The 24,261-nt window shown below is 43.0% G+C and overlaps 1 pseudogene; it reads right to left on the reverse strand.

Moving 5' to 3' along the window:
• Positions 1–6,793: 6,793 nt before the first annotated feature.
• Positions 6,794–9,357, reverse strand: LOC140198728 (secreted phosphoprotein 24-like; annotated as a pseudogene).
• Between the last annotated feature and the right edge of the window lie 14,904 nt (positions 9,358–24,261).

Here is a 24,261-nt window from a genome sequence, read left to right on the forward strand (position 1 = left end):
CTGCAGGACCGGATGGTGTCAGTACCAGGGTGCTCAAAGCCTGTGCCCGTCAGCTATGTGGAGTACTTTGCCATGTATTCAACATGAGCCTGGGGCTCCTGAGGGTTCCTGTACTGTGGAAGACGTCCTGCCTCGTCCCTGTGCCGAAGACGCTGTGCCCCAGCGGCCTCAATGACTAAAGGCTGGTGGCATTGACCTCCCACATCATGAAGACCCTGGAGAGACTTGATCTGGAGCTGCTCCGGCCTATGGTCAGGCCACACTTAGATCCCCTCCAGTTCGCCTACCAGCCCCGACTAGGAGTTGAGGATGCCATCGTCTACTTGCTGAACCGTGGCTACGCCCACCTGGACAACCCAGCGAGCACTGTGAGGGTCATGTTTTTTGACTTCTCCAGTGTGTTCAACACCATCCACCCTGCTCTGCTGGGGGAGAAGCTGACAGCGATGCAGGTGGATGCTTCCCTGGTATCATGGATTCTTGATTACCTGACTGGCAGACCACAGTACGTGTGCTTGCAACACTGTGTGTCTGAAAGAGTGATCAGCAACACTGGAGCTCCACAGGGGATTGTCTTGTCTCCCTTTCTCTTCACTATTTACACCTCGGACTTCAACTACTGCACAGAGTCTTGTCATCTTCAGAAGTTTTCGGATGACTCTGCCATAGTTGGATGCATCAGCAAGGAAGATGAGGTTGAGTACAGGTCTACGGTAGGAAACTTTGTTACATGGTGTGAGCAGAATTATCTGCAGCTTAATGTGAAAAAAGGCTAAGGAGCTGGTGGGTAGACCTGAGGAGAGTTAAGGCACCGGCGACCCCTGTTTCCATCCAGGGGGTCAGTGTGGACATGGTGGAGGATTACAAATACCTGGGGATATGAATTGACAATAAACTGGACTGGTCTAAGAACACTGAGGCTGTCTATAAGAAGGGTCGGATCCGTCTCTATTTCCTAAGGAGACTGAGGTCCTTTAACATCTGCCGGAGGATGCTGAGGATGTTCTACGAGTCTGTGGTGGCCAGTGCTATCATGTTTGCTGTTGTGTGCTGGGGCAGCAGGCTGAGGGTAGCAGACACCAACAGAATCAACAAACTCATTTGTAAGGCCAGTGATGTTGTAGGGATGGAACTGGACTCTCTCACGGTGGTATCTGAAAAGAGGATGCTGTCTAAGTTGCATGCCATCTTGGTCAATGTCTCCCATCCACTACATAATGTACTGGTTGGGCACAGGAGTACATTCAGCCAGAGACTCATTCCTCCGAGATGCAACACAGAGCGTCACAGGAAGTCATTCCTGCCTGTGGCCATCAAACTTTACAACTCCTCCCTTGGAGGGTCAGACACCCTGAGCCAATAGGCTGGTCCCGAACTTATTTCATAATTTACTGGCATAATTTATATATTACTATTTAACTATTTATAGTTCTATTACTATTTATTATTTATGGAGCAACTGTAACGAAAACCAATTTCCCCCGGGATCAATAAAATATGACTATGACTATGACTATGACTATGCAGACATCAAATGAATGGGTGTTTCTTGGTTTGCAATCAACTCCAGCCTGCAGCTCCAGGGAGACTGCTGTTTAGAGCTGTACTTTAAATTCAATTTACAATCCACATTCAAATCTGAAGATTGGTTGTTGTTGTAATTAATATTTGCTATATACTGTACCCCAACTCCAGAATATATCCTAACAGAAAGTACTAGAGTAAAGGGTCTTGAAAAGTATAAAAAGCTATTAAATTTGAGTTTATTGTCAGATGCATAAGTACTCTAAAGGTTAATTTTCAAGTTACGTTGGTGGTGAGGAAGGCATATCAATGTTAGCATTCATTTAGAGAGGACTGGAATATAAAAACAACAATGTAATGCTGAGGCTTTATCAAGCATGTCTCCCTTGGAGTATTGTGAGCAGTTTTGGGTGCCTTATTTAAGAAATGATGTGCAGAATTAGAGAGCGTGCAGAGGAGGTTTACAAGAATTGAAGGCTTATCATATGAGAACGGTTGATTGCTCTGGGCCTTTACTCGCTGGAGTTTAGAAGAATTTCCTTTGTGGGAGAGTTTAGGTTCAGATGGGATAGCCTTAGAACAGAGGGACGTCCATCTAGAATGGAGGTGAGGAGGAATTTCTTTAGACAGAGGGTGTGGAATTCATTGCCATGGGTTGCTGTGGAGGCCAGGTCATTAGGTGTATTTAAGGCAGAGATTGATTGGTCAGGGGTGAAGGGTTCCGGTGAGAAGGGAGGAGAACGGGGTTGAGAGGGAAATGGATCAGCCACGATGAAATGGTGGAGCAGACTCGATGGGCCAAATGGTCTAATTCTGCTCCTGTACCTTATCGTCTTATGTATAAGCACAGGTGCAATGAAAACCTTACTTGCATCGGCATCACGAGGACGTAACATCAAATATGCAGCATTCACTGGAAAAACAAATTAAACAAAACACGTACACAATTGTTCAAAAAAAATCATACTTCAAACAAATATATACAATGTGGTTATAGCCTTGCTATATTGATGTAGTGATTTGGCATACCAGTTGATTCAAAACTGAATGACTGAAGAGAAGTAGCTGTTCTTAAACTTGGTTGCGTGTAACTTCAGGCTCCTGTTCCTCCTGCCAGATAGCAGCTCTGAGAAGATAAGATGGCCCAGATGCTGAGAGATTTAGAAGATAGATATTGTCTTTTGTTTGTTTTACTGTTTCAAAAAACAAGTCAATGATGATTTGAATCATGGCTTTTGAATGTTCACGTCAGTTGTTCAGCTTCAGTATACAGACTTAATGTGGTCTTTTGTTTACATCAGCCTGCTCTGAGATTAGAGTCACAGAGAGAGCATTTAAACAGTTAAAGTGATCATATGATCAACATAGACTCTTCCAACCTTATTTCTGAGCCCAAACTAGATTTTCAGTTTGCCGACCTGGCAGTCTTCACAATGGCATCACTGAGAAGATGTCCTAACACACTGGCCTGGTGAGTCTCACGGCTAGTCTTACTTTTCTTCATCTCGAGTCATTACTTCTTGATTCATTGCAGCTTGTCAGCTCTCCAGCTAAGCCAGGCAATATGTCCTCATTTGAACACCTAACCAGGCTGCTCATCCAAATGTAATTTTCATTGAATTGCCTGAGATATTTCAGTGTCAAAACTGTCTAAAAGGTGCCATGTGTAAACCGGCCTTTTACTGGCAGTGCTCGATATTTCATGTGATAATCTGGACAGTATCTCAGCAATCATATTTGTCTTTGATGAGTCTTGCAGGAGCAAAACTATCTACCTGTTCATCCAGGAAGCTCTGTTGTTGAAATTGCTGCTTCAGTATTGCTAATAATAATTTTGGATTTCCTGTTTACTCACACACAGAATGAGGCCACGCAGCCCATCAAGCTCATGCCAGCTCTTGAAGTAATTGCATCAATTTCATTCACACCTCGGTTTCCCTGAAACCAGTTCTCGTGGGGAGGGAACCTGGTCTCAATGCAGGTAGTTGCCAGAACTCAATTTTCAAACTGCACGTGGTTATATATGCTGTACAGCATATATAAAGCAAAATACTGTGAGATATTCTAGACCATCAGCTGTTACACAATAAAGGAGTGAACCGGTAGAAATTAATCACTTATACTGCAGCTACACCGATTGAACACTTTTGTCTGTGCAATTCCATACCACATTCCTTGTAAAAAGCAGGTGCAGAGGTGCAATGTGGGATAGGCATGAGGGCTAACGAATTTCAATCTTTATTGCTTGGAGAAGATTGAAGGTGGCCTTATTCAAACATGTAAAATTGTGAGAAGGCTTGTTGGTAGACATCAAAACGTTTTCCATAGTGGGACAGTCTAAAATGAGATGACAAAGTTACAAGCTCAGGGGGGTTATTGTAGTCTGAGCTAAGTGGGAGCAACTTCTCTCAGAGGGTAGTGAATATAGGGAATTCTGTACACTGGAGAATTTTGGACTCTAGAACATGCTGTGCTTCCCCTGCTGAAAGGAACTGCAAAGAAGATTCTTGTTCCACTCCAGCCCATTCCCCTAAATGCCCAGATTCATAATTTGGTAGTGAGAGAGGGAGGGATTGAGGAAGGATTGGCCAGACACACTGCCTTCCTTGAACAATGCTCCTTCCAGACGTTCTCAGAGACAATTATATATCAGACCGAGAAGGGAGATTGAGAGGTCAGGCAAGTGGGCCAGCAGAGAGGTGAAAAGAAAAGAGGTGGTGAAGTGGAAGGGTGCAAGAGTGAGGTGAGGAGGTGGAGAGTAGTGGAGAGATGTAGAGGAGAGGAGGTGCAGAGATGGGGAGGTGGAGCTATGAATGGCAGACAGATGGTGGGGGGAAGATATGTTACAACAAATACCCAAGACTGGGTTAGTTGGTATTGAGCTTTAAACCCAAATGATTTTAAATGCTGTACTGACAATGTAAAGGAAGCATTGGACCCTGATATCATACAAACTTCCTGTTTCAATTCAGCTGTGTTTTTGAATTTGTCCATTTCACATTTCAGTTCTTCACAGACCAGCTGATATGAGACAAAAACCAGCCTGTACAGATGGAGGGAAAAGACTGGAATGCAGCAGATCAGCAACATCACAGGGTCAAAATTTCTGATTTGTATGAAATCAGAAAACTGTGTCCAAAACAAAGGTTCAGTGGAGCTCTTTGGTTACCATTCAAGTTCCTGCTGAAATTCATTTGCATGCTGCCACTTGTAAAGCTTCCACCAAGTAGAAAAATTGGCTGCTCTTTTATAAACAGGAGCACAGTACATGGAAGCTGCTCCTTGGTGGAAAATGGAGCAGAGAACAAGGCTCATATTCCAAAAATAATCTTAAGGCAGCAATAGCCCACGATGCTCAGAGCTATCAGTAAGCTAATGCACTATATGACAGGCTGGTTGAAGTTCTGTAACAAACTGATCTCCCATCTAACCAGCGAAGCAAAAAAGTCCATAAATGCTCTCTTTACTCTTTTAATTCAAGGAAGGACACAATACATAGCAAAGGACAGAACATTTATAAACAATCATATCTCTCAGTTACAGTAAAATGTACAGTCAGGAGCTCCAGGCCCCTCAGGCATATATATGAGTGAGTACAGTATAATGTTAACATGTATATTCTGAATGAGGTCTTTTGTTCATGTTGAGCTCAGACTCTCTTGAGTTTCATTCATGATTAGTGTCTCCCTCTTGATTTGTTATTCTGTTGTCTTCCTCTTGACCTGTCATTTCGTCGTCTCCCTCTTGATTTGTCATTTCGTCGTCTCCCTCTTGATTTGTCATTTTGTTGTCTCCCTCTTGATTTATCATTTTGTTCCTGGAATAGACATAATCAACAGATTTGTTATTTCCAGTTGATCTGAGTGCAGTCAGAGGTCAATGTCTTATTAAAGGTTTTAATGATGACCAAGTGGCAGTCATCCGACACTTATATTGGAATGGTCCTCCTGCGATAATTCCATTGACTTTATTTCCGCCTGCAATAAAATGTTCATTGTTACATTTTTAGTATACTTAAATAATCACATATTTAGAAACATCTACAAAAGGAAAGTTTAAATTATATTAGAGAATAATTTAAAAAATGGGAAGATGTTAAATTTCAGAGCTAAGGTTCAATGAGTGAATGACTCCTCACCAGACCTCATACGTTCTGAAGTGATTCATACAGCTCTGGACTCAGAGATATATTGACAAACATAATGTTCTCTCGGCTGTTCTCTGTTGCATTAGATATCCGCAAACAGTAAAGTGTAAGTTGCCCACATCATGCAAGCTTGGTCTGAGATTGTGGGAATTAAATACATTTGATTGTTGGAGAACTAAAGAATTACCTGTGCAAAGAATCATTTGTGAAAATACTCCAGAAAGGATTAGATTCCATTTTATTGGAATTGGAAATTAGCATTCCACCATCCCACTCTTTCACAAAGTGATTTAATAACAAGGACCTGCTTCTATCTGACATCACTATATTCAGCTTTCAAATGGGCATTGCAATTCACAATTATCAGAGTAAAATATTCCGGATCACACTTACATTCAAAGGCTTCATGAGTGATGGGTCTGTTGTCTGATTCATCACCTGAATTAATATGTTCAGAATTATGATTAGCACAGATTTCAATGGTACATTTTTCAGCAACAGCATAACATTTCCACAAAAAATGAATTCAATCCTGAATAAATACTGAGGACTTATTAACCCTGCATATTTCACAGTTTGACTCAATGGTGCAGAGTCGAAGAAGGCTGCATTGAACATCACTGAGAGCGTGGGGAGAATAAAAATGGAATTTGTGCTGTATTAGTGCGATGAAGAGCCTGTCCATGTTGTATGACTCTATGAATCTTGCATCTACATATGGTACTTATGCAGTAGTGCTGTAATTTCATTTCCTCCCGGGCATCTGTCTTAAATGCAGGAATCACATTAACTGTCAAGCATCTCAAGTTATTCCCTGTTCCAATAAAATTGTTAATATTATCTTGAACAGAGGAGTAACCACTGGTCTGTTACTGGAGAGAATGTAATGTTAGCTTGATGCCATCCTTTGCAACTGTTCTGTTCTGTTAATATCTACCACACGATACTTTCCAGAGAAAACAATTTCATCCGTTTATTTAGGGTTAATTCGTTAAAACTCCGGCTGACATTGAAAACTATCCACAGGGCTGAAGCATCAGACTGTTCCGCACTATCTAAATCTAGGATAGGGGGCCATTATCCTTCCCATTCTAATGCACTTGAATCCAGGATAATAAAAAATCAGGTGAGAAACTCATCTTTGATACTCACATTTGCCACCTCCTCAACTGCTGTTTCATTTGATTTCTTTTCCACCTGGAGAAATTGAAGGGGCATTTTGTAATTAGTTAATCTTGCAATGGAGCTTTGAGGGCAGTTTATAATTCCATGTCTTACCACCTTTCCAGCCGAACACTTATTGCAGATTCTGATAGAGCCTCTATCAATGCTCACCAGGTTACGACTGGTCAAACAATAAATGCATATCAAATTTTTTGGTGCATATCCAGAGTTTGTGGCTAATGTGAATCTGATTATAAAGGAGTTCATCTGGTTGACACACAGTTTGTTTCTGATAATGCTTTCACCACTCAAAACATAAAATATTTTGACATTTTTAAAACTAATCTGCTGATTTAGAGCAATTTAAAAATCCATTGATTGACCTATAAAATCTTACAGTGCTGGGCTCTCAGTCTAATGTTGGAGTGCCATCGGACTGGAAAGACCTTGGCAGGTTCTCAGTATTTGCTTCCAAAATGTTGAAGAATCTCAGTCAGATGGGCAACAGACTGAATGTAAATTTAATGTAAATTGACAATTTAAAGGGAAAGTTTGTTAAATTTAATCATGCAATGCATTTATCTCCTTCAACAGATCTTCTCATTAATGGTGCACTCTGTACATCGAAGCAACTCTCACACTCACACTGTCCATTGAGCTTCCCACAACACTTAACCCAACTACTCCAAATGCCGCAATTCTGAAATCAAAGCAGAGGCTGCTGACAATATTCAGTAGGTCAGATGGCTTCTGCAGAGGGACAAAGCATGTTTAATGTTTCAGGCTGAAGATAACTCATCAGAGAATGAATCTGGGGTTTTCTTCCACGGGTTCACCTCTGTGTCCATTCATTGGCCAAAAGTCTTCATTCTTCAGAATGGACACTTGTGTCAGCACTGATAAAAGCGATTAACCTGAAGCATAAACTCTGATTCCCTCTCTATAGACGTAGCCTCGACTGCTGAGTATTTCTAGCATCTTTGATTTGTCATTAGAATATAACCCTTCTCCACTTCAGCTGGGAGAAGAACAGCCTGGCACTAGGCCCAGAAGTCCCATTGCCCAGCATTGTATAAGTATGAAATTACCTCAAAGCTGATTTCACTCGACTCCAATGAGTTACTTGCACTGTCAACTGTCTCCAGACCTCTACACTCCACATCAACGTCAGCCACCTTATCAGCAAAAAATTCAACATGGCTCTTGCAAAACCCTTTCTCCTGTAGAGAAAAAAACAGAGTACATGCAAATCATTTAAGGAAAGCAGTGTTGATGCAGACAGATTTCATTTTTAACTTAGAACACAAGGAGCTTCAATGTTACAAAATATCACTCGGAACTCACAGCAATCTTTTTGGGGCGGAAGTGACAGGTGGGATCATCAAATTCCAGGCTGGAGTTTTTGGAGCAGACAGTTTCTTTCACAGAGAAGGTCAAGTCCACCTTGTATGACAATTTGCCAGTACGATAGGTCTAATAAAAGGAAAATAATTGATTAGATGGTGTTATCTCATGTTCAAACTCTGGACTAATAAAGGTCAGAAACAGCTCAACTGATGCCTTCACGAGGACAGGCAAGGTTATCAGAAAACATTTAATCTGACCAAAGATAGGATGTTCAATATATGCAAACAACAGGAATTCTGCAGATGCTGGAAATTCAAGCAACACACATCAAAGTTGCTGGTGAACGCAGCAGGCCAGGCAGCATCTGTAGGAAGAGGTGCAGTCGACGTTTCAGGCCGAGACCCTTCGTCAGGACATATATATATATATATGTTCAATATATATCACTTTTAATGACGGGAGGAAGTTAACAAACAAGGGACTAATTATTACAATTATTGGAATTTGGAAATCCTAAATACAGAAACATTTCCATAATCTCAAATCTAGTTATTACTTCTTTCCAAATATTCAAATTCGAAGGCGGACTTAGGAGTGTATTACTGTACTGAAGGCTGCCGAGCACTGGGCATGCTTGATTTACGATTCAGCTCAAGCTGAATACCCAGAGAAGCAGAACTGCTGAGCCCAATAATATTCAAAGAGTCTATGAAATGAAACCCACTTACTCCAGGATACCCTTACCTTTGCAACACCTCTCCTGCTGATACCACAGAGGTTGGTGATCTCAGTGATTTCATTCAGTTTTTTGACTGAGGCTTTCAGAGCTTCCTTGGCGCGTGGCACTCCTGCAGAAAGACAGGTAAATTTAAATGAGGCTCTCTAGGAAACTTGAGTTAATTCTTTTGACACGTGGGTGAACTATCACGGGTTGAAGCTCATTACCAATAGCTCACTGATATCTGAGGTCCCACTGTCCCCAGTACCCACCTGAGCAGTGCAGGATTTGCACGACAGCGATGGCCAGCAGGAAGGATTTCATTCTGCCTCATATGGGATCAGCCAGCTGCTTCTGCAGAGTGAAGGAGCCACTTCTCTCTCTCTCAGTCTACCTTCACCATGCTGCCCTGGGTCTTTATATTCTGCACCTCCACCAAATTCAAACACTGACTCATATTTGCTCAGCTTGACAGTCGTGGGCACCGGAACCAGGTGGGCAGTAATTTGGGCAGAGCTTCCTCCAAGCATGGTCATCGTGTTTAGGTTTGGTGGGAAAATTATTAAAACAGGCTTTATTTCTCAGAACGTGACATAATAAACCGAGAGAGGTGGGGAAATTCTTAGAATGACATGACATCAGACTGGAATTATCTCGTGGATAATGGGATATCTAAGTAGCTGATTTTTACAAATGTATCAGTTCATGTCAGTTCCTCACATGATGACACCATACCAATCATTTCACCATTAATGGCTTGTAAGCAAAGTCAAGGTTCAGTTATTACTGGTTCACATGTCACAGTGGAGAGGCAAATGGAGATTATTTTTCTCTGCTCCATTGCCCTGGATACTACAGCCTTGAACATGTGAGATGACTGCCCCTGCAATGTTTGTTCAGGAACTGTTAGGAAAACCACAGCAAGTACTGGGAATTTTCCCCTCAACATCACTGATAACACTGGCCAGTCTTCTGAGAGTGTGGGTGCTGCAGAGATTTGCTTTAGAGTGGGGCCTTATTATTGCAGTGATGGAACTTCCTGTCCTCTTGTTTGCAGAGAACTGTGTGCTCACCCCATGACTTGTGTGGGAGGGGAAAAGGGTGACCAAAGGACAACAATAAATGCAGGAAACCTGGAACATAAACATTAGTTTAGGACTATAAATTACTCAACATTCATATGTTATATTTGATCAGGAATCTAATAACATTAAAACCTTTCAAATTTGCCATTTGTGATAATTGAAATGAGAAACATTTAAATCTTGGATCTTGCCTGGAGGTTATTTTTCCCCATTCCTTATTGCTCTTTATTCTGTTAACCTTTACTACATTCGTCAAGATGATTTCTGGTTGATGTTTAATCTTTGTGCCGTGTGTGCGTGCGTATGTGTATATGTGCATGTTTGCATGTACGTGTGTGTGTATGTGGTGTGTGGTGTGTGGTGTGTGTGTGTGTGTGTGTGTGTGTGTGTGTGTGTGTGTGTGTGTGTGTAAGGATGCTGGTATGTAAACAACAGGAAATCTGCAGATGTTGGAAATTCAAGCAACACACCTCAAAGTTGCTGGTGAACGCAGCAGGCCAGGCAGCATCTATAGAAAGAGGTACAATCAACGTTTCAGGCCGAGACCCTTCGTCAGGACTAACTGAAGGAAGAGTTAGTAAGAGATTTGAAAGTGGGAGGCGGAGGGGGAGGGGGAGATCCAAAATGATAGGAGAAGACAGGAGGGGGAGGGATGGAGCCAAGAGCTGGACAGGTGATTGGCAAAGGGAAGAAAGACAAGGGTGGGGGGGAACCCAGAGGATGGGCAAGGGGTATAGTCAGAGAGTCAGAGGGAGAAAAAGGAGAGTGAAAGAAAGAATGTGTGTATAAAAATAAATAACAGATGGGGTACGAGGGGGAGGTGGGGCATTAGCAGAAGTCAGAGAAGTCGATGTTCATGCCATCAGGTTGGAGGCTACCTAGACGGAATATCATTCTAGGACGAGGGAGATGTCTTCCTTTTTTAAAGAAAGGGGCTTCCCTTCCTCCACTATCAACTCTGCTCTCAAACGCATCTCCCCCATTTCACGTACGTCTGCTCTCACTCGATCCTCCCGCCACCCCACTAGGAATAGGGTTCCCCTGGTCCTCACCTACCACCCCACCAGCCTCCAGGTCCAACATATTATTCTCTGTAACTTCCGCCACCTCCAACGGGATCCCACCACTAAGCACATCTTTCCCTCCCCCCCTCTCTCTGCATTCTGCAGGGATCGCTCCCTACGCGACTCCCTTATCCATTCGTCCCCCCCCATCCCTCCCCACTGATCTCCCTCCTGACACTTATCCTTGTAAGCTAACAAGTGCTACACATGCCCTTACACTTCTTCCCTTACCACCATTCGGGTCCCCAGACAGTCCTTCCAGGTGAGGCGACACTTCACCTGTGAGTCGGCTGGGGTGATATACTGCGTCCGGTGCTCCCGATGTGGCCTTTTATATATTGGCGAGACCCGACGCAGACTGGGAGACCGCTTTGCTGAACATCTACGCTCTGTCCGCCAGAGAAAGCAGGATCTCCCAGTGGCTGCACATTTTAATTCCACATCCCATTCCCATTCTGACATGTCTATCCACGGCCTCCTCTACTGTAAAGATGAAGCCACACTCAGGTTGGAGGAACAACACCTTATATTCCGTCTGGGTAGCCTCCAACCTGATGGCATGAACATCGACTTCTCTAACTTCCGCTAATGGCCCACCTCCCCCTCGTACCCCATCTGTTATTTATTTTTATACACACATTCTTTCTCTTATTCTCCTTTTTCTTCCTCTGTCCCTCTCACTATACCCCTTGCCCATCCTCTGGGTTCCCACCCCCCTTGTCTTTCTTCCCGGACCGTCCCATGATCCTCTCGTATCCCCTTTGCCAATCACCTGTCCAGCTCTTGGCTCCATCCCTCCCCCTCCTGTCTTCTCCTATCATTTTGGATCTCCCCCTCCCCCTCCAACTTTCAAATCTCTTACTAACTCTTGCTTCAGTTAGTCCTGACGAAGGGTCTCGGCCTGAAACGTCGACTGTACCTCTTCCTAGAGATGCTGCCTGGCCTGCTGCGTTCACCAGCAACTTTGATGTGTGTTGCTGGTATGTGTTTTTCAGCGGAGATGTAATAGAAATGAAGATGGTGAGAAGGTTCACAAAACACAGCAAAAGTGACCTGGATATTTTCGGCCACCAAGTATCGTTGCTGTTGAAAGTGATTGTACCTGACGAATTAAGGATCATCTCATAGTTCATGAAAGGATGGCAAGGTAGCGTAGTGGTTGCTATAACTGTTGTGTATTTAACATAATACAGGAATACAAGTGAGCACTAACAGAAGTGGAGCGTCTAAACCGAAATGAGCCAGGCAGAACAACGTTATGTTAATCAGGCAGTTACTTGCAAAATTTGGTTTGGTTTTAAGCTGGAAGAGAGTTCAAGGAGCTTCAGAAAAGTTGCAAGCATTCAGCTTTTGTGAGTATAAAGAACCAGAATCTACTCTGCATGCATTAACATTATTGCATGAATTTCAAGTGGGTGACAAATAGCTGCTTGTAAAGGTAAATGCAAAGATCAAAGCCCAGCTGGATGAATGGAAGGCCAAAAAGAAAGGAGCCAATGGAGATATAAAAACAGAGGATTTGTCAGATGATGTTGTGGATGAGGAAACCAGGAGGAGTGATCAGATCACAAAGAGAGCAATAGACAGATTAATAAGAGACCACTCCAGTGAGCTACATGAGTTCGAACAGCATTTCAGAGAGAAAAACATTAAAACATTTTTGACATTCGGCCCAACAAAGCTTGCCAAACTCTTATTCACATAGTGTGTGGAAACAACTATCGAGTTTAGATTTGAAAGTGCCTGAGGTTTTACTCTCAACTACACAACTAGGTAGTTTGTTCCACACATTCACAACTCGCTTTGCAAAGAAGTATTTCCTGATGTTAGTCTGAAGTCTCCCTATAACCAGTCTCTACCTATAGCCCCAAGTCCTTAACGATAGATCAATTTTGAACTATCAGCTGGCATCCACCTTACTTATATCTCTTAAAGATTTTGAACACTTCTGTCAGGCTCCTCTCATTCTACATCTACTTAGACAAAAAAGATTTAATTGCTTCAATGTTTCTTTGTAGCTCATACCTTGCAGACCTTGAATGAGCCTAGTCACCATTCCCTGAACTCTCTCCAGTGCCTTCACATCACTCACACAATATGGAGACCAAAAATGTACACAGAGTCAAGGTGTGGCTTCACAAGTGCGTTATACAGCTTAGAAAGAAGGTCTCTCGATGTGAACTCCATTGAGCGCATTATATAACCCAACATTCTACTTGCCTTCCTAAACACTTCTGTGCATTGTCTGGATGTTGATCATGATGAGTCTTCCAGGACACCCAAATCCTTCTCATACAGTACACTTTCTAACTCAAGACTCCACATTGAATATTTATAACTAATATTTCTATTTCCTATATGTAATACTTTACACTTACTTACATGAAACTTCATCTGCCATTTACCTGCTCACATCTGGATCTTGTTTAGATCTAACTGTATTGATACCAAACTGAATCCTGCAGATATCCAACTAAGAACTTAAACTGGAGAAAAGATAACTCCTGTGGAAACGACATCCGTTACAATGGTTCCAAAGATCAAGATGCACATTCTAGAAAGAAGAAAAAAGGAAGAGGAGGCTGATATACGCGTGATAGAAATAGAAGAGGATAAATGAGATCTAATTTCTCGAGAAGTTAGTAAATTCAGAGGTACTCACAAGTAACTAGAAGAAGGAAAGTGAGAAAAAGAAAGACAACATAAAAAGGAGAGAAGAGATAGAAAGAATGTGAGTGAGAAAGGCGTAAAAGAAAGAAGGAATGTGAAAAAGAAAAAGAGCGGGTTCAGGACTATGAGCGACATTGTGATAGGGATCATGAGAGAACCAAGGATAAGGAAAGGGAACTCGACCGAGAAAGGGATCTAGAGTAGGACAAAGAGGGAGAAAGAAAGTGGGTCTGCGAGAGAAGCAAAGATCAAAGTAGATCCAGAGAGAAAAGCCAAGAAAAGGAGAAGAGTGTCCAGCGCTGTCAGAACCACTTCCTGCAGTCTCAAAGTCAACTCCTACAACCACCACTGAGGAAGCCCCAGAGCTTCAGATTGCTTTCACTGAATGGAGTGATTTAAAATTTTGTATGCTGTGGATTTCTCCAGCTCCTGACCCTCACTTGTGGCTTAGCAGAACTGTTTGTACTGACAGAAAAAGAGGCAAAGGTAGGTTACTGGCGCCTTAAAGCCAGTCACTTCAGGCAGATGGGGCTCATCAGCCATGCATGGCAGCTGATCTAGGAGAAAGAAAACTCTGATCTCGAACTTCTGCTGCCTTGCGGCTATACCCAGTCAGCATCGAGAGTAAACTCCAAGGGAAAGATCTGGAGCTGAAGTCCCTAAGTTCAGTTAATTGCTGACTGGCAACTCCTGTGACACTGCTGGTGCCAAACTATATCAGTCTCTGTCGTTCCTTTGGGTTCATCAGATAGGTGGAGAGGGAGAGCAACATTTGAGTAATATTTTGGGTATGTTGTTTGATTGAGCATTCCTCATTGTTTAAATGAGTTATTATGGTTATATATACAAAGCATATGAGTGGTATACGGTATGTCATTATGCCACCACATCAAACCTATGCTCCTCGCTTAAAGTACAATCAAAACTAAGATACGTTATTCCCAGCTCCGTGTTTTTGGTTTCCATTAGTTTAATGTTTTGGAGTTAAAAAACATAATAATAACTCTTTACGATTAGGGTTCAATTCCCACCATTGTCCGTAGATTCTCCCCTTGATCACTTCTGGGTTCTCCAGTTTCCTCCCATGTCCCAGTATGGCCAGGGTTAGAAAGTTGTGGCACGTCCCAGTATGGCCAGGGTTAGAACGTGGTAGCATGTTCCAGTATAGCCAGGGTTAAAAAGTTGTGGCAAGCTATATCGAAGCCAGGAACATGGCAGAACTTGCGGGCTGCCTGCAGCACACCCTCAGAATGCATTGGTTTTTGATGCAAGCAACACATATCACTGTGTTTTGATGTTTTGATGTACATGTCACAAATAAAACTTTATATTTAAAAGGGCGGTAAGATGCATAGTTTAGAGAACTATGTCAATAAGCAGTTTAGGGCAAATCTTTTTGAAGCTTTACAACCTGCTGTGGATTCTCACCTCCTTCCTTGGTTCAAGAGTGTATATTTAAACTGTACGTTTGGAATCCATGTAAATAAATATGCAGACCACTTGGCCGAGCTTTGGCCTTGCCCCCTCATCATTGTCATTGATGATTGAAGAGCACACAAATATATGCACATACGCAGAGGTACGTGCACACGCACACACACACACACACACACACACACACACACACACACACAGAGGTCTAGGGGTATTCCATTGGAATTTGCTACAGGACCCCTTGTTCTTTGTAAATTTTTTTATTAATTGCTTAATGGAAGTGGTAGAGTAGGTTAGTAAGTTTGCAGATGACATGAAGATTGCTGATGTTGTGAATAGTGAAGAAGGTTGTCATAGTTCACAACAGGTCATTGATAGGATGCAGAGCTGGGCTGAGAAGTTCAGTCTGGACACTTTGGAAGGTTGAAGATGAAGGCAGAACACAAGGTTAATAGCAGGATTCTTTGTAGTGTGGAAGAACAGGGGGATCTTGGAGCCTAGTCCATAGATCCCACAAAGTTGCTGCACAAATTGATAGGATCGCAAGAAGGCATGAAGTGCATTGCCCTTTGTTAGTCAGGCGATTAAGTTCAAGAGCCGCAAGATAACATTGCAGCTCTATTAAGTGTGGTTAGACCACACTTGGAGTATTGTGTTCAATTCTGGTCACTTCATTATAGGGGAGTGATGATGTGGGAGCAGGTGCATTGACACCTCAGGCTTACCGAAAGCAAGGTGTGCGATGTGGAGACATTGGCAGGGCAGAAGCTGTAACAGATGTAACAGGCTAAGACAGGAAGAGCACATAAATCTAGGGAAGCTGTAGGCCAGGAAGAGGTCCAGCAACAGAGCTGCTTGGGAGGGGAGTGGTGATGTGCGAACGGGTGCAATTACACTTTGGGCTTACTGGAAGTAAAGCATGTAACCTGGAGATATTGACAGGCAGAAGCCAATATACATCCATAAACACAAGGAGGAACATCACCTGAGCGGGTCAAACCACTGGAATCAGAGATTTTGATGAACACACATTTATGTAGAGAGTAGAGCATGGAACAGTATTGGAATAGTCATGTAAAGTAAAAATCACAGCAATAAGAGTTTCATCACAGGACAAGCTAAAGTAGATGCAAATCTTGTGAAGACTCATGGAGCCATACTACACTGAAAAAGGCCCACTGGATCGTGCCAATTGTTTTGCCCATCTATATTAATCCCATTGGCCTGCACTGGGTCTGTATCCTTCTATGCCTTGTCTATTTAAGTGCTTGTCTGAATGCTTCTTAAATGTTGTAAATATATCTGATTCCACCACCCCCTCTGAAAGCATAGAACATAGAACATAGAAATCTACAGCACATTACAGGCTCTTTCATGTTGTGCCAACCATGTAATCTACTCTAGAAACTGTTTAGAAGTTCTCTACCACATAGCCCTCTATTTTTCTAAGGTCCATGTACCTTCTAAGAGTCTCTTAAAATACCCTATTGTATCGGCCTCCACCACCTTCACTGCAGTGCATTCGATGCACCCACCACTCTCTGTATGAAAAATGTACCTCTAACCTCTCACTTGTACCTACTTCCAAGCACCTTAAAACTATGCCCCCTCGTTAGTCATTTCACCCCTGGAAAAAAAAACCTCTAACTATCCACATGATCAATGCCTCTCATCATCTTATACACCTCTATCAGGTCACCTTTCATCCTCCATCTCTCCAGGGAGAAAAGGTCAAGTTCAATCAACCTATTCTCATAAGTCATGCTCTCCAATCCAGGCAACATCCTTGTAAATCTCCTCTTCACTTTCTTTATAGCATCCACATCTTTCCTGTTGTGGGGTGACCTGAACTGAACACAGTTCTCCAAGTGAGGTCTTACTAATATCAAACACTTCCTATTTAAAAGTAAACTTACCTCACAGATCCACTTTAAAGCTCCCTGCTCTCACCTTAAACCTATGCCTTCTTGTTTTTGAAATGATTACAATGTCTCTGCCCCGTCTATGACTCTCATAATTTGATAAACTTCTATAAGGCCACTCTTCAGCCTCCTTCACACCAGGGGAAACAAGCCCATCCCAGACAATCTCTTCACATACTCTAAGTCCTTCAATCTGGTAAATGTCCTCTGCACTATCTCCAGTGCTCCCACATCCTTCCTATAACGTGGCAATCAGAGCTGCGCAAACTGCACACAACGTGTGGTCTGACTAGTGTAAAGTTATGCCATAATGTCCCAATATATGTATTCTATACTTGATCCTGACGTTGGATGCTACCCATGTGGAATTTACTCATTGTCTTCCCTTTGCCTGGGTTCTCCAGTTTCCCCCCTCGTCTCAAAGACATAGACATGACATTTGGTAGGTTGTAAACACAAAATAATCTGTAGATGCTATGATCAAAGCAACACTTTCAGTACGCTGGATGAACTCAGCAGGTTGGGCAGCATCAGTTAGAAATGATGAGTCCACTTTTCTGGCCGGAACCCTTCGTCAGGACTGAAGAATGAAAGATGGGGAAGGATTTGAAGAATGCTTGTAGCTTCAGTTGAAAGACCAGTAATTTGAAAGACAAAGGGGTGGGGGAGGGGAAGCATTGATGTCATAGCCCTGAAAACAATGGGTAGTAGAAGAAGGAGGCGGAACCATGAGGGAGCTGGGGGAGGGAGTAGAGTGAAATAGGGATAGAGGAAGGGAGGGGGAGGGAATTACCGGAAGTTGGAGAATTCTATGTTCATACCAAGGGGCTGGAGACTACCTAGACAGTATATGAGGTGTTGCTCCTCCAACCTGAGTTTAGGCTCATCATGGCAGTAGAGGAGGCCATGTATGGACATACCTGAATGGGGATGGGAAGCAGGGTTGAAGTGGGTGGCTACCGGGAGATCCTGTCTGTTGTGGCAGACGGAGTGGAGGTGCTCGACGAAGCGGTCCCCCAATCTGTGTCAGGTTTCACCAATATAGAGGAGGCCGCACTGGGAGCACCGGATGCAATAGATGACCCCAACAGACTCACAAGTGAAGTGTTGTCTCACCTGGATGCTGTTTGGGGCCCTGAATGGTGGCAAGAGAGGAGGTGTAAGGACAGGTGTAGCACTTACGCTTACAGGGATGATTGCCAGGTGGGAGATCAGTGGGGATGGACGTGTGGATAAGGGAGTCGCGGAGGGACCGATCCCTGTGGAAAGTGGAGAGGGGTGGAAAGGGAAAGATGTGCTTCATGGTGGGGTTCTGTTGAAGGTGGCGGAAGTTGCAGAGGCTGGTGGGGTGGTAGGTAAGGACAAGGGGAACTCTGTCCCTGTTGTGGTTGCGGGAGGATGGGGTAAGGGCCAAAGTGTTGGAAATGGAGGAGATGCGGGTGAGGGCATCATTGATGACAGTAGAAGGGAAACTACGATCCTTAAAGAAGGAGGACATTTGAGATGTCCTGGAACGGAAAGCCTCATCCTCAGAGCAGATGCGGTGGAGACGGAGGAACTGGGAGTAGGGAATGGCATTTTTGCATGTGGTGGGGTGAGAAGAGGTATAGTCAAGGTAGTTATGAGAGTCAGTGGGCTTGTAGAAGATGTCAGTGGACAGTCTGTCTCCAGAGATGGGGACCGAGACATCGAGAAAGGGGAGAGAAGTGTCCGAGATAGAGCAAATGAATTTGAGGGCTGGGTGGAAGCTTGAAGTAAAGTCGATGAAATTGACGAGCTCAGCATGGGTGCAGGAAGCAGCACCAATGTAGTCGTCAATGTACCGAAGGAAAAGTTGGGGAGTAGTACCAGAATAGGTTTGGAGCACAGACTGTTCCACATAACCAATGAAGAAATGAAGAGGCAGGCGTAGCTGGGTCCCATGTGAGTTCCCATAGCTACACCCTTAGTCTGAAGAAAGTGGGAAGAGCCAAAAGAGAAGTTATTAAGTGTGAGAACCAGTTCCGCCAACCGGAGGAGGGTAGTGGTGGTGAGGAACTGGTGAGGTCTATTATCCAGGAAGTAGCGGCGGGCTTTGAGGCCTTGTAGATGGGGAATGGAGGTGTATAAGGATTGGACATCCATAGTAAAAATGTAGCGGTTGGGACCGGGGAATTAGAAGTTATTGAAGAGGTGGCGGGCATGGGATGTATCCCGGATGTAGGTGAGGAGGGACTGAACTATGGGTGACAAAATGGAGTCCAGGTAGGCAGATACAAGTTTGGTGGGACAGGAGCAGGCAGAAACTATGGGTCTACCGGGACAGTCAGGCTTGTGTATCTTTGGGAGGAGGTAAAACTGAGCAGTACGGGGTGTGGGAATTATGAGTTTAGTGGTTGAGGATGGAAGGTCTCCGGAGTTGATAAGGGCAGTGATGGTATGGGAGATAATGGTTTGATGTTTTTTGGTGGGGTTCTGTTCCGGGGTAAGTAAGAGGAGGTGTCAGAGAGCTGCCGTTTGGCCTCAGTGAGGTAGAGGTCCGTCTGCCAGACTACTACAGCACCACCTTTGTCAGCAGGTTTGATGGTGAGGTTGGGATTAGTGCGGAGAGAGTGGAGGGCAGTGTGTTCAGAGGGAGTGAGGTTGGAACAGGAGAGTGGAGTGGTGAAGTTGAGACAGTTGATGTCTCGGCAACAGTTGGAGATGAAGAGATCGAGTGCAGGTAGAAGGCCCGGGCGGGGTGTCCAGGAGGAAGAGGAGGGTTGAAGGCAGGAGAAGGGGTCATCAATAGCCGGAGGGAAATCCTTGCCATTTGGTAGGTTAACTGTCGTTGTAAGTTGCCCCTAGTTTCCCTAGTTTAGGTGGATGAGAGAGGACTAGGAGCAGCGTGGAATCAATGAGTATGTGAAAGAGAACGGATTACCAGGAAATAATGGAGGGAGGGGGTAAACTGATAGGATTGTTCCAATGGACAGCATAAAGTCAAAGGGCTGAATAGCCTCTTACGTCTTGCGGAATTTCCAAGAAGGGAAGATTAGTTTTATTTGTCTCATGTACATCAAAACAGAGAGTGAAATACATCCTTCGTGTCAAATCAAATAAGTGAGATTGTGCTGAGCATCTTGTAAGTGCTGACACACTTCTGGCGACAACATAGTATGCCCACGACTCACTAACCCTAACTGTACACCTCAGAATGTGGGAGGAAACCAGACCACTCGAAGGAAACTCATGTGGCCATGGAGAGAATGTACATACTCTTTACAAACAGTGGCAAGAAACAAACACCAATATCACAGCTGGCACTGTAAAACAACATGGTAACTGCTACGGTACCATGCTTCGGTTTGTGAATATAAATTGATCAAACTTCAAATCCCAACAAATCTCAAGGAACCCACAGGACGTTGAAGTGTATTTTTGAAAACTAGCTGGGAGGAATGCAAGAGTTATTTCCACATGGACTCAAACAGGATTTTATACTAACCCGAGAAAATAAATAGAGTAATCAGACCAGGCTTAAATCTAAGTTGTTGCCATTGTATGTCTTGTGGTCTATCAGACAACAGGGTTCAGGTAAAAATAATGATGTCATTAATTTTCCCTGAATCCTGTTGTCTCACAGTCCACAAGACAGAATAGTAACAACTTCCATTGGAATGCCGTTGCCAAGAACCTCTGTACATGTAAACAACCTGCTCACTGTTGGAGAGAAATCTTTTCATCGTTTTTTCCGAATACACAGAATTTCCCTTCAAAGCATCAAATGGGATGATGTCCCTTTTAGAAGACAGAGATGGATTTCACTGACACAGTGAAGGAAGGGGCTTGGGGGCTGATGATCGGGATGCTGTTCTTTTTTGTAAGGTTTGATGTTTCCCTCTGAACAATTTTCAAGGTCTTTCTTTGTTTCATGGCTATCTGGAGAAGACAAATTTCAGAGTTGCATGGTTTGATAATAAATGAATCTTTGAACTTTTGACACAGAAGTGATCAGGAATTATTCGAAAGGTTAAGGCAAAAGCCACAAAATCACAGGGGACTGCCACTATTAATAGTCACCCTTTGAATGTGCGTTAGAAACAAGAAATGTTTGGGTAAGCTTTAATAATTCAAAAGCGAACTGCGGGGGAATTTGATAAGCTATTTATATGAACATAAGATCTTAGGAAATAGAAGTAGGTGTAGGCCATTAAGCCCCTCAAGTTCATCCCATCATACAAGGCCATGGCAGATCTAGCTCATTAACACTTGCCTGCATTCTCCCTTGACCCTACCAGTATCTAAAAATATTGGTCTTTAATATGGTCTAAAGCTCCACAGTTTCCTTGGACAGAGAATTCCAAAACTTCATTCCCCTCTGGGTAAAGGTATGTCTTCTCATCCCAGTCCTGAATAGCTGATCTCTTACTTTGAAACCATGAACCCTGGAAGTAGAGACCCAGGTCACAGGTAACATCAGCCCTACATCCACCTGGTCATGTGCCTCCAAGACTATTATATGTTTTAAGAAAATTTCTTCTCACTCGTATGGTAGGTGCAGGCCATAAAGGACTCAATGTTACACGGAGAGGTGCAGTGTAAAGAGAATTGTAAGAAGCCTCAATGAACAGTAAGTGGATGGGTGGCCAATGAAATCTAATGTTAAAAAATGCACATGTATGTTGGGATGGAGAATGAGAGGAAGCGTTATAAACTAAATGGCATAATTCTAAAAGGCATAAAGAGAGAAAAGGTATGCATGCTCACATAGTAGCAGGACAGGCTGAGAACGTAGTCAAAGATCAGAGGATCCTGGCCTTTATAAGTAAGCGGTACGGAGGCCAACAACGAAGAAATTATGATGAACCTTTAAAAGATACTGCTTCACTCACAACCGGAGGGGATCTGGTAGAAGTTCTGAAAGTCGTGAAGGATAGAGGCAAAGTGTTCCCATTAGCAAAGATGTCAAGAATCAGGTGAATGGCAAAAGAACCAAGTGATGTGACGACAATTATTATTTTACACAGTGAGTTACTAGATTGAACCATTGGTGGTGCCAGGTTCACCTGTGGTGTTAATGAGAAGGCTGAGTTAACATCTGAAAATTAATGGTTGGCCATAGTCAAGATCACAAAGAAAGTCATTTGTGATGTTGGTAATGGACAGTTCATCGCAGTGCAGGAAAGAAATGAGACTGCAGGCATTCAAGTACATGACTGAGAGAAAAATGGCTGTGGATTGGAGAGGTAACAGAATTTTCCGGAACAACTACTTGTTTACTCAAGCTGGTGAAGTCCTCCTGATGACAGAACTCATTTTCTATCTCTTGTGATCTCAGCTCTTGCTCTGAACTCAGACCGAATCAACAAATCTTCTCTTTTAATAGTTCAGAAATACTTTTCATGGTATCTGGTGTTTTAATCCAAGGTTCTTTTAGAAGTCAGGAACAAGACACAAAGCTTATTGTTTCATGATTGTTTTATTGATGTGTACATACATCTACTGATGCTTCTGGACACATCTTCAGTGATGTTCCAGAAGCATCAGTAGATGTATGTACACAGCCACAAAGCTTATTGTTTCATGATTGTTTTATTAAGAGTTGATAGGACAGAAGAAAACAGAACACACTAACAGCCAATGTTAAGATTCAAGGCAATTAATAAGATTAAAATTGTGATGCTTTGTGTTCAGCTATTTTATACCGATAGAGATAAGTAAAATTTCGTTCAAATCTATAGATAATAATAAACCAATTAGAGAATACTTATACAATACTGCAGTAAAATTAACCAAGGAGAAAACACTTGTTCACTTAATGCAGAATAAAGAAGCTTCAAGAATTATACTTTGTATAACCACTAGACATATTAAAGACTCACTGAATGCCACAGGAGTTCCTTTCTCCCTGTGGCTATAAGACTCTACAAATGCTCCTCCTTAAGTATATAAGTAAATAGTTTCATTGCTTATCTATATTTTGCACTATTGCTTTTTAATGCACATTTTGATTTCTTTTTTGTACCTCAATGTTTACACTTTGTATTTTAAAGTATATATTTCTGACTGAGCAACCTTGCAACAATAATTCCCTTCAGGATAAATAAAGTTTTATCTTATCTTAACTTAAGCTGTTTGTATATAAAGCCTACTTAAAATAAAAGCAGATAATTAATAGTTAAACTGCAAAGAAAATGGCAAATAAACAGTCAAATCCAACATTTTATTCACCATAGAAATAAATATGAAAGAATAAACACAGTGCAAAACATTTGCATTCACTGTCAATACATTCAGCAGCATTTAACTTCCTTGTTTAAAACAGAGGCATTGTAGCCACTCATGTGATCCCCCTGGGTGATGCTGCATTTCAATATTTCTCTCTTTGACTCAGCCCCTCCATGTGTGACTGTGGAAGGAGCCTACATTGTAGTCCTTCCCCTCGGAGCCTTTGAATTAGTTATACTGAGCTCCAGTGCATCCCTCAGGCAGTTGGCAGCATTTCTTTGCGGATGGTAACTCAGGATGCGTGTCCCTCAGGCTCACGGTACATTGTATCTGCAGAACTCAATTCAGTATCTGAAAGAAGCCACTTTGCAAACCATACTGCCGTCAGACATCCATCAAACCCAGTGCTTCCACTATTTCCACAACTCTACCTCAATTCTTCCCAATTAGTAACTATTTCAAAATTAACATCTATTTGTCCCAGAACAGAAAGCAAATTCTGCTGTGTCAATGAAAGTATTAAACAACTGGAAACACATATCAAAGTTGCTGGTGAACGCAGCAGGCCAGGCAGCATCTATAGGAAGAGGTACAGTCGACGTTTCAGGCCGAGACCCTTCGTCAGGACTAACTGAAGGAAGAGTTAGTAGGAGATTTGAAAGTGGGAGGGGGAGGGAGAGATTCAAAATTATAGGAGAAGACAGGAGGGGGAGGGATGGAGCCAAGAGCTGGACAGGTGATTGGCAAAAGGGATATGAGAGGATCATGGGACAGGAGGCCCAGGGAGAAGGAAAAGGGGGCGGAGAACCCAGAGGATGGGCAAGGGGTATAGTGAGAGGGACAGAGGGAGAAAAAGGAGAGTAAGAGAAAGAAAGTGTGTATAAAAATAAATAATGGATAGGGTACGAGGAGGAGGTGGGGCCTAGCGGAAGTTAGAGAAGTCAATGTTCATGCCGTCAGGTTGGAGGCTACCCAGACGGAATATAAGGTGTTGTTC

The sequence above is a fragment of the Mobula birostris genome, chromosome 6 (genome assembly GCF_030028105.1).
Source record: "Mobula birostris isolate sMobBir1 chromosome 6, sMobBir1.hap1, whole genome shotgun sequence".
Lineage (NCBI taxonomy): Eukaryota > Metazoa > Chordata > Chondrichthyes > Myliobatiformes > Myliobatidae > Mobula > Mobula birostris.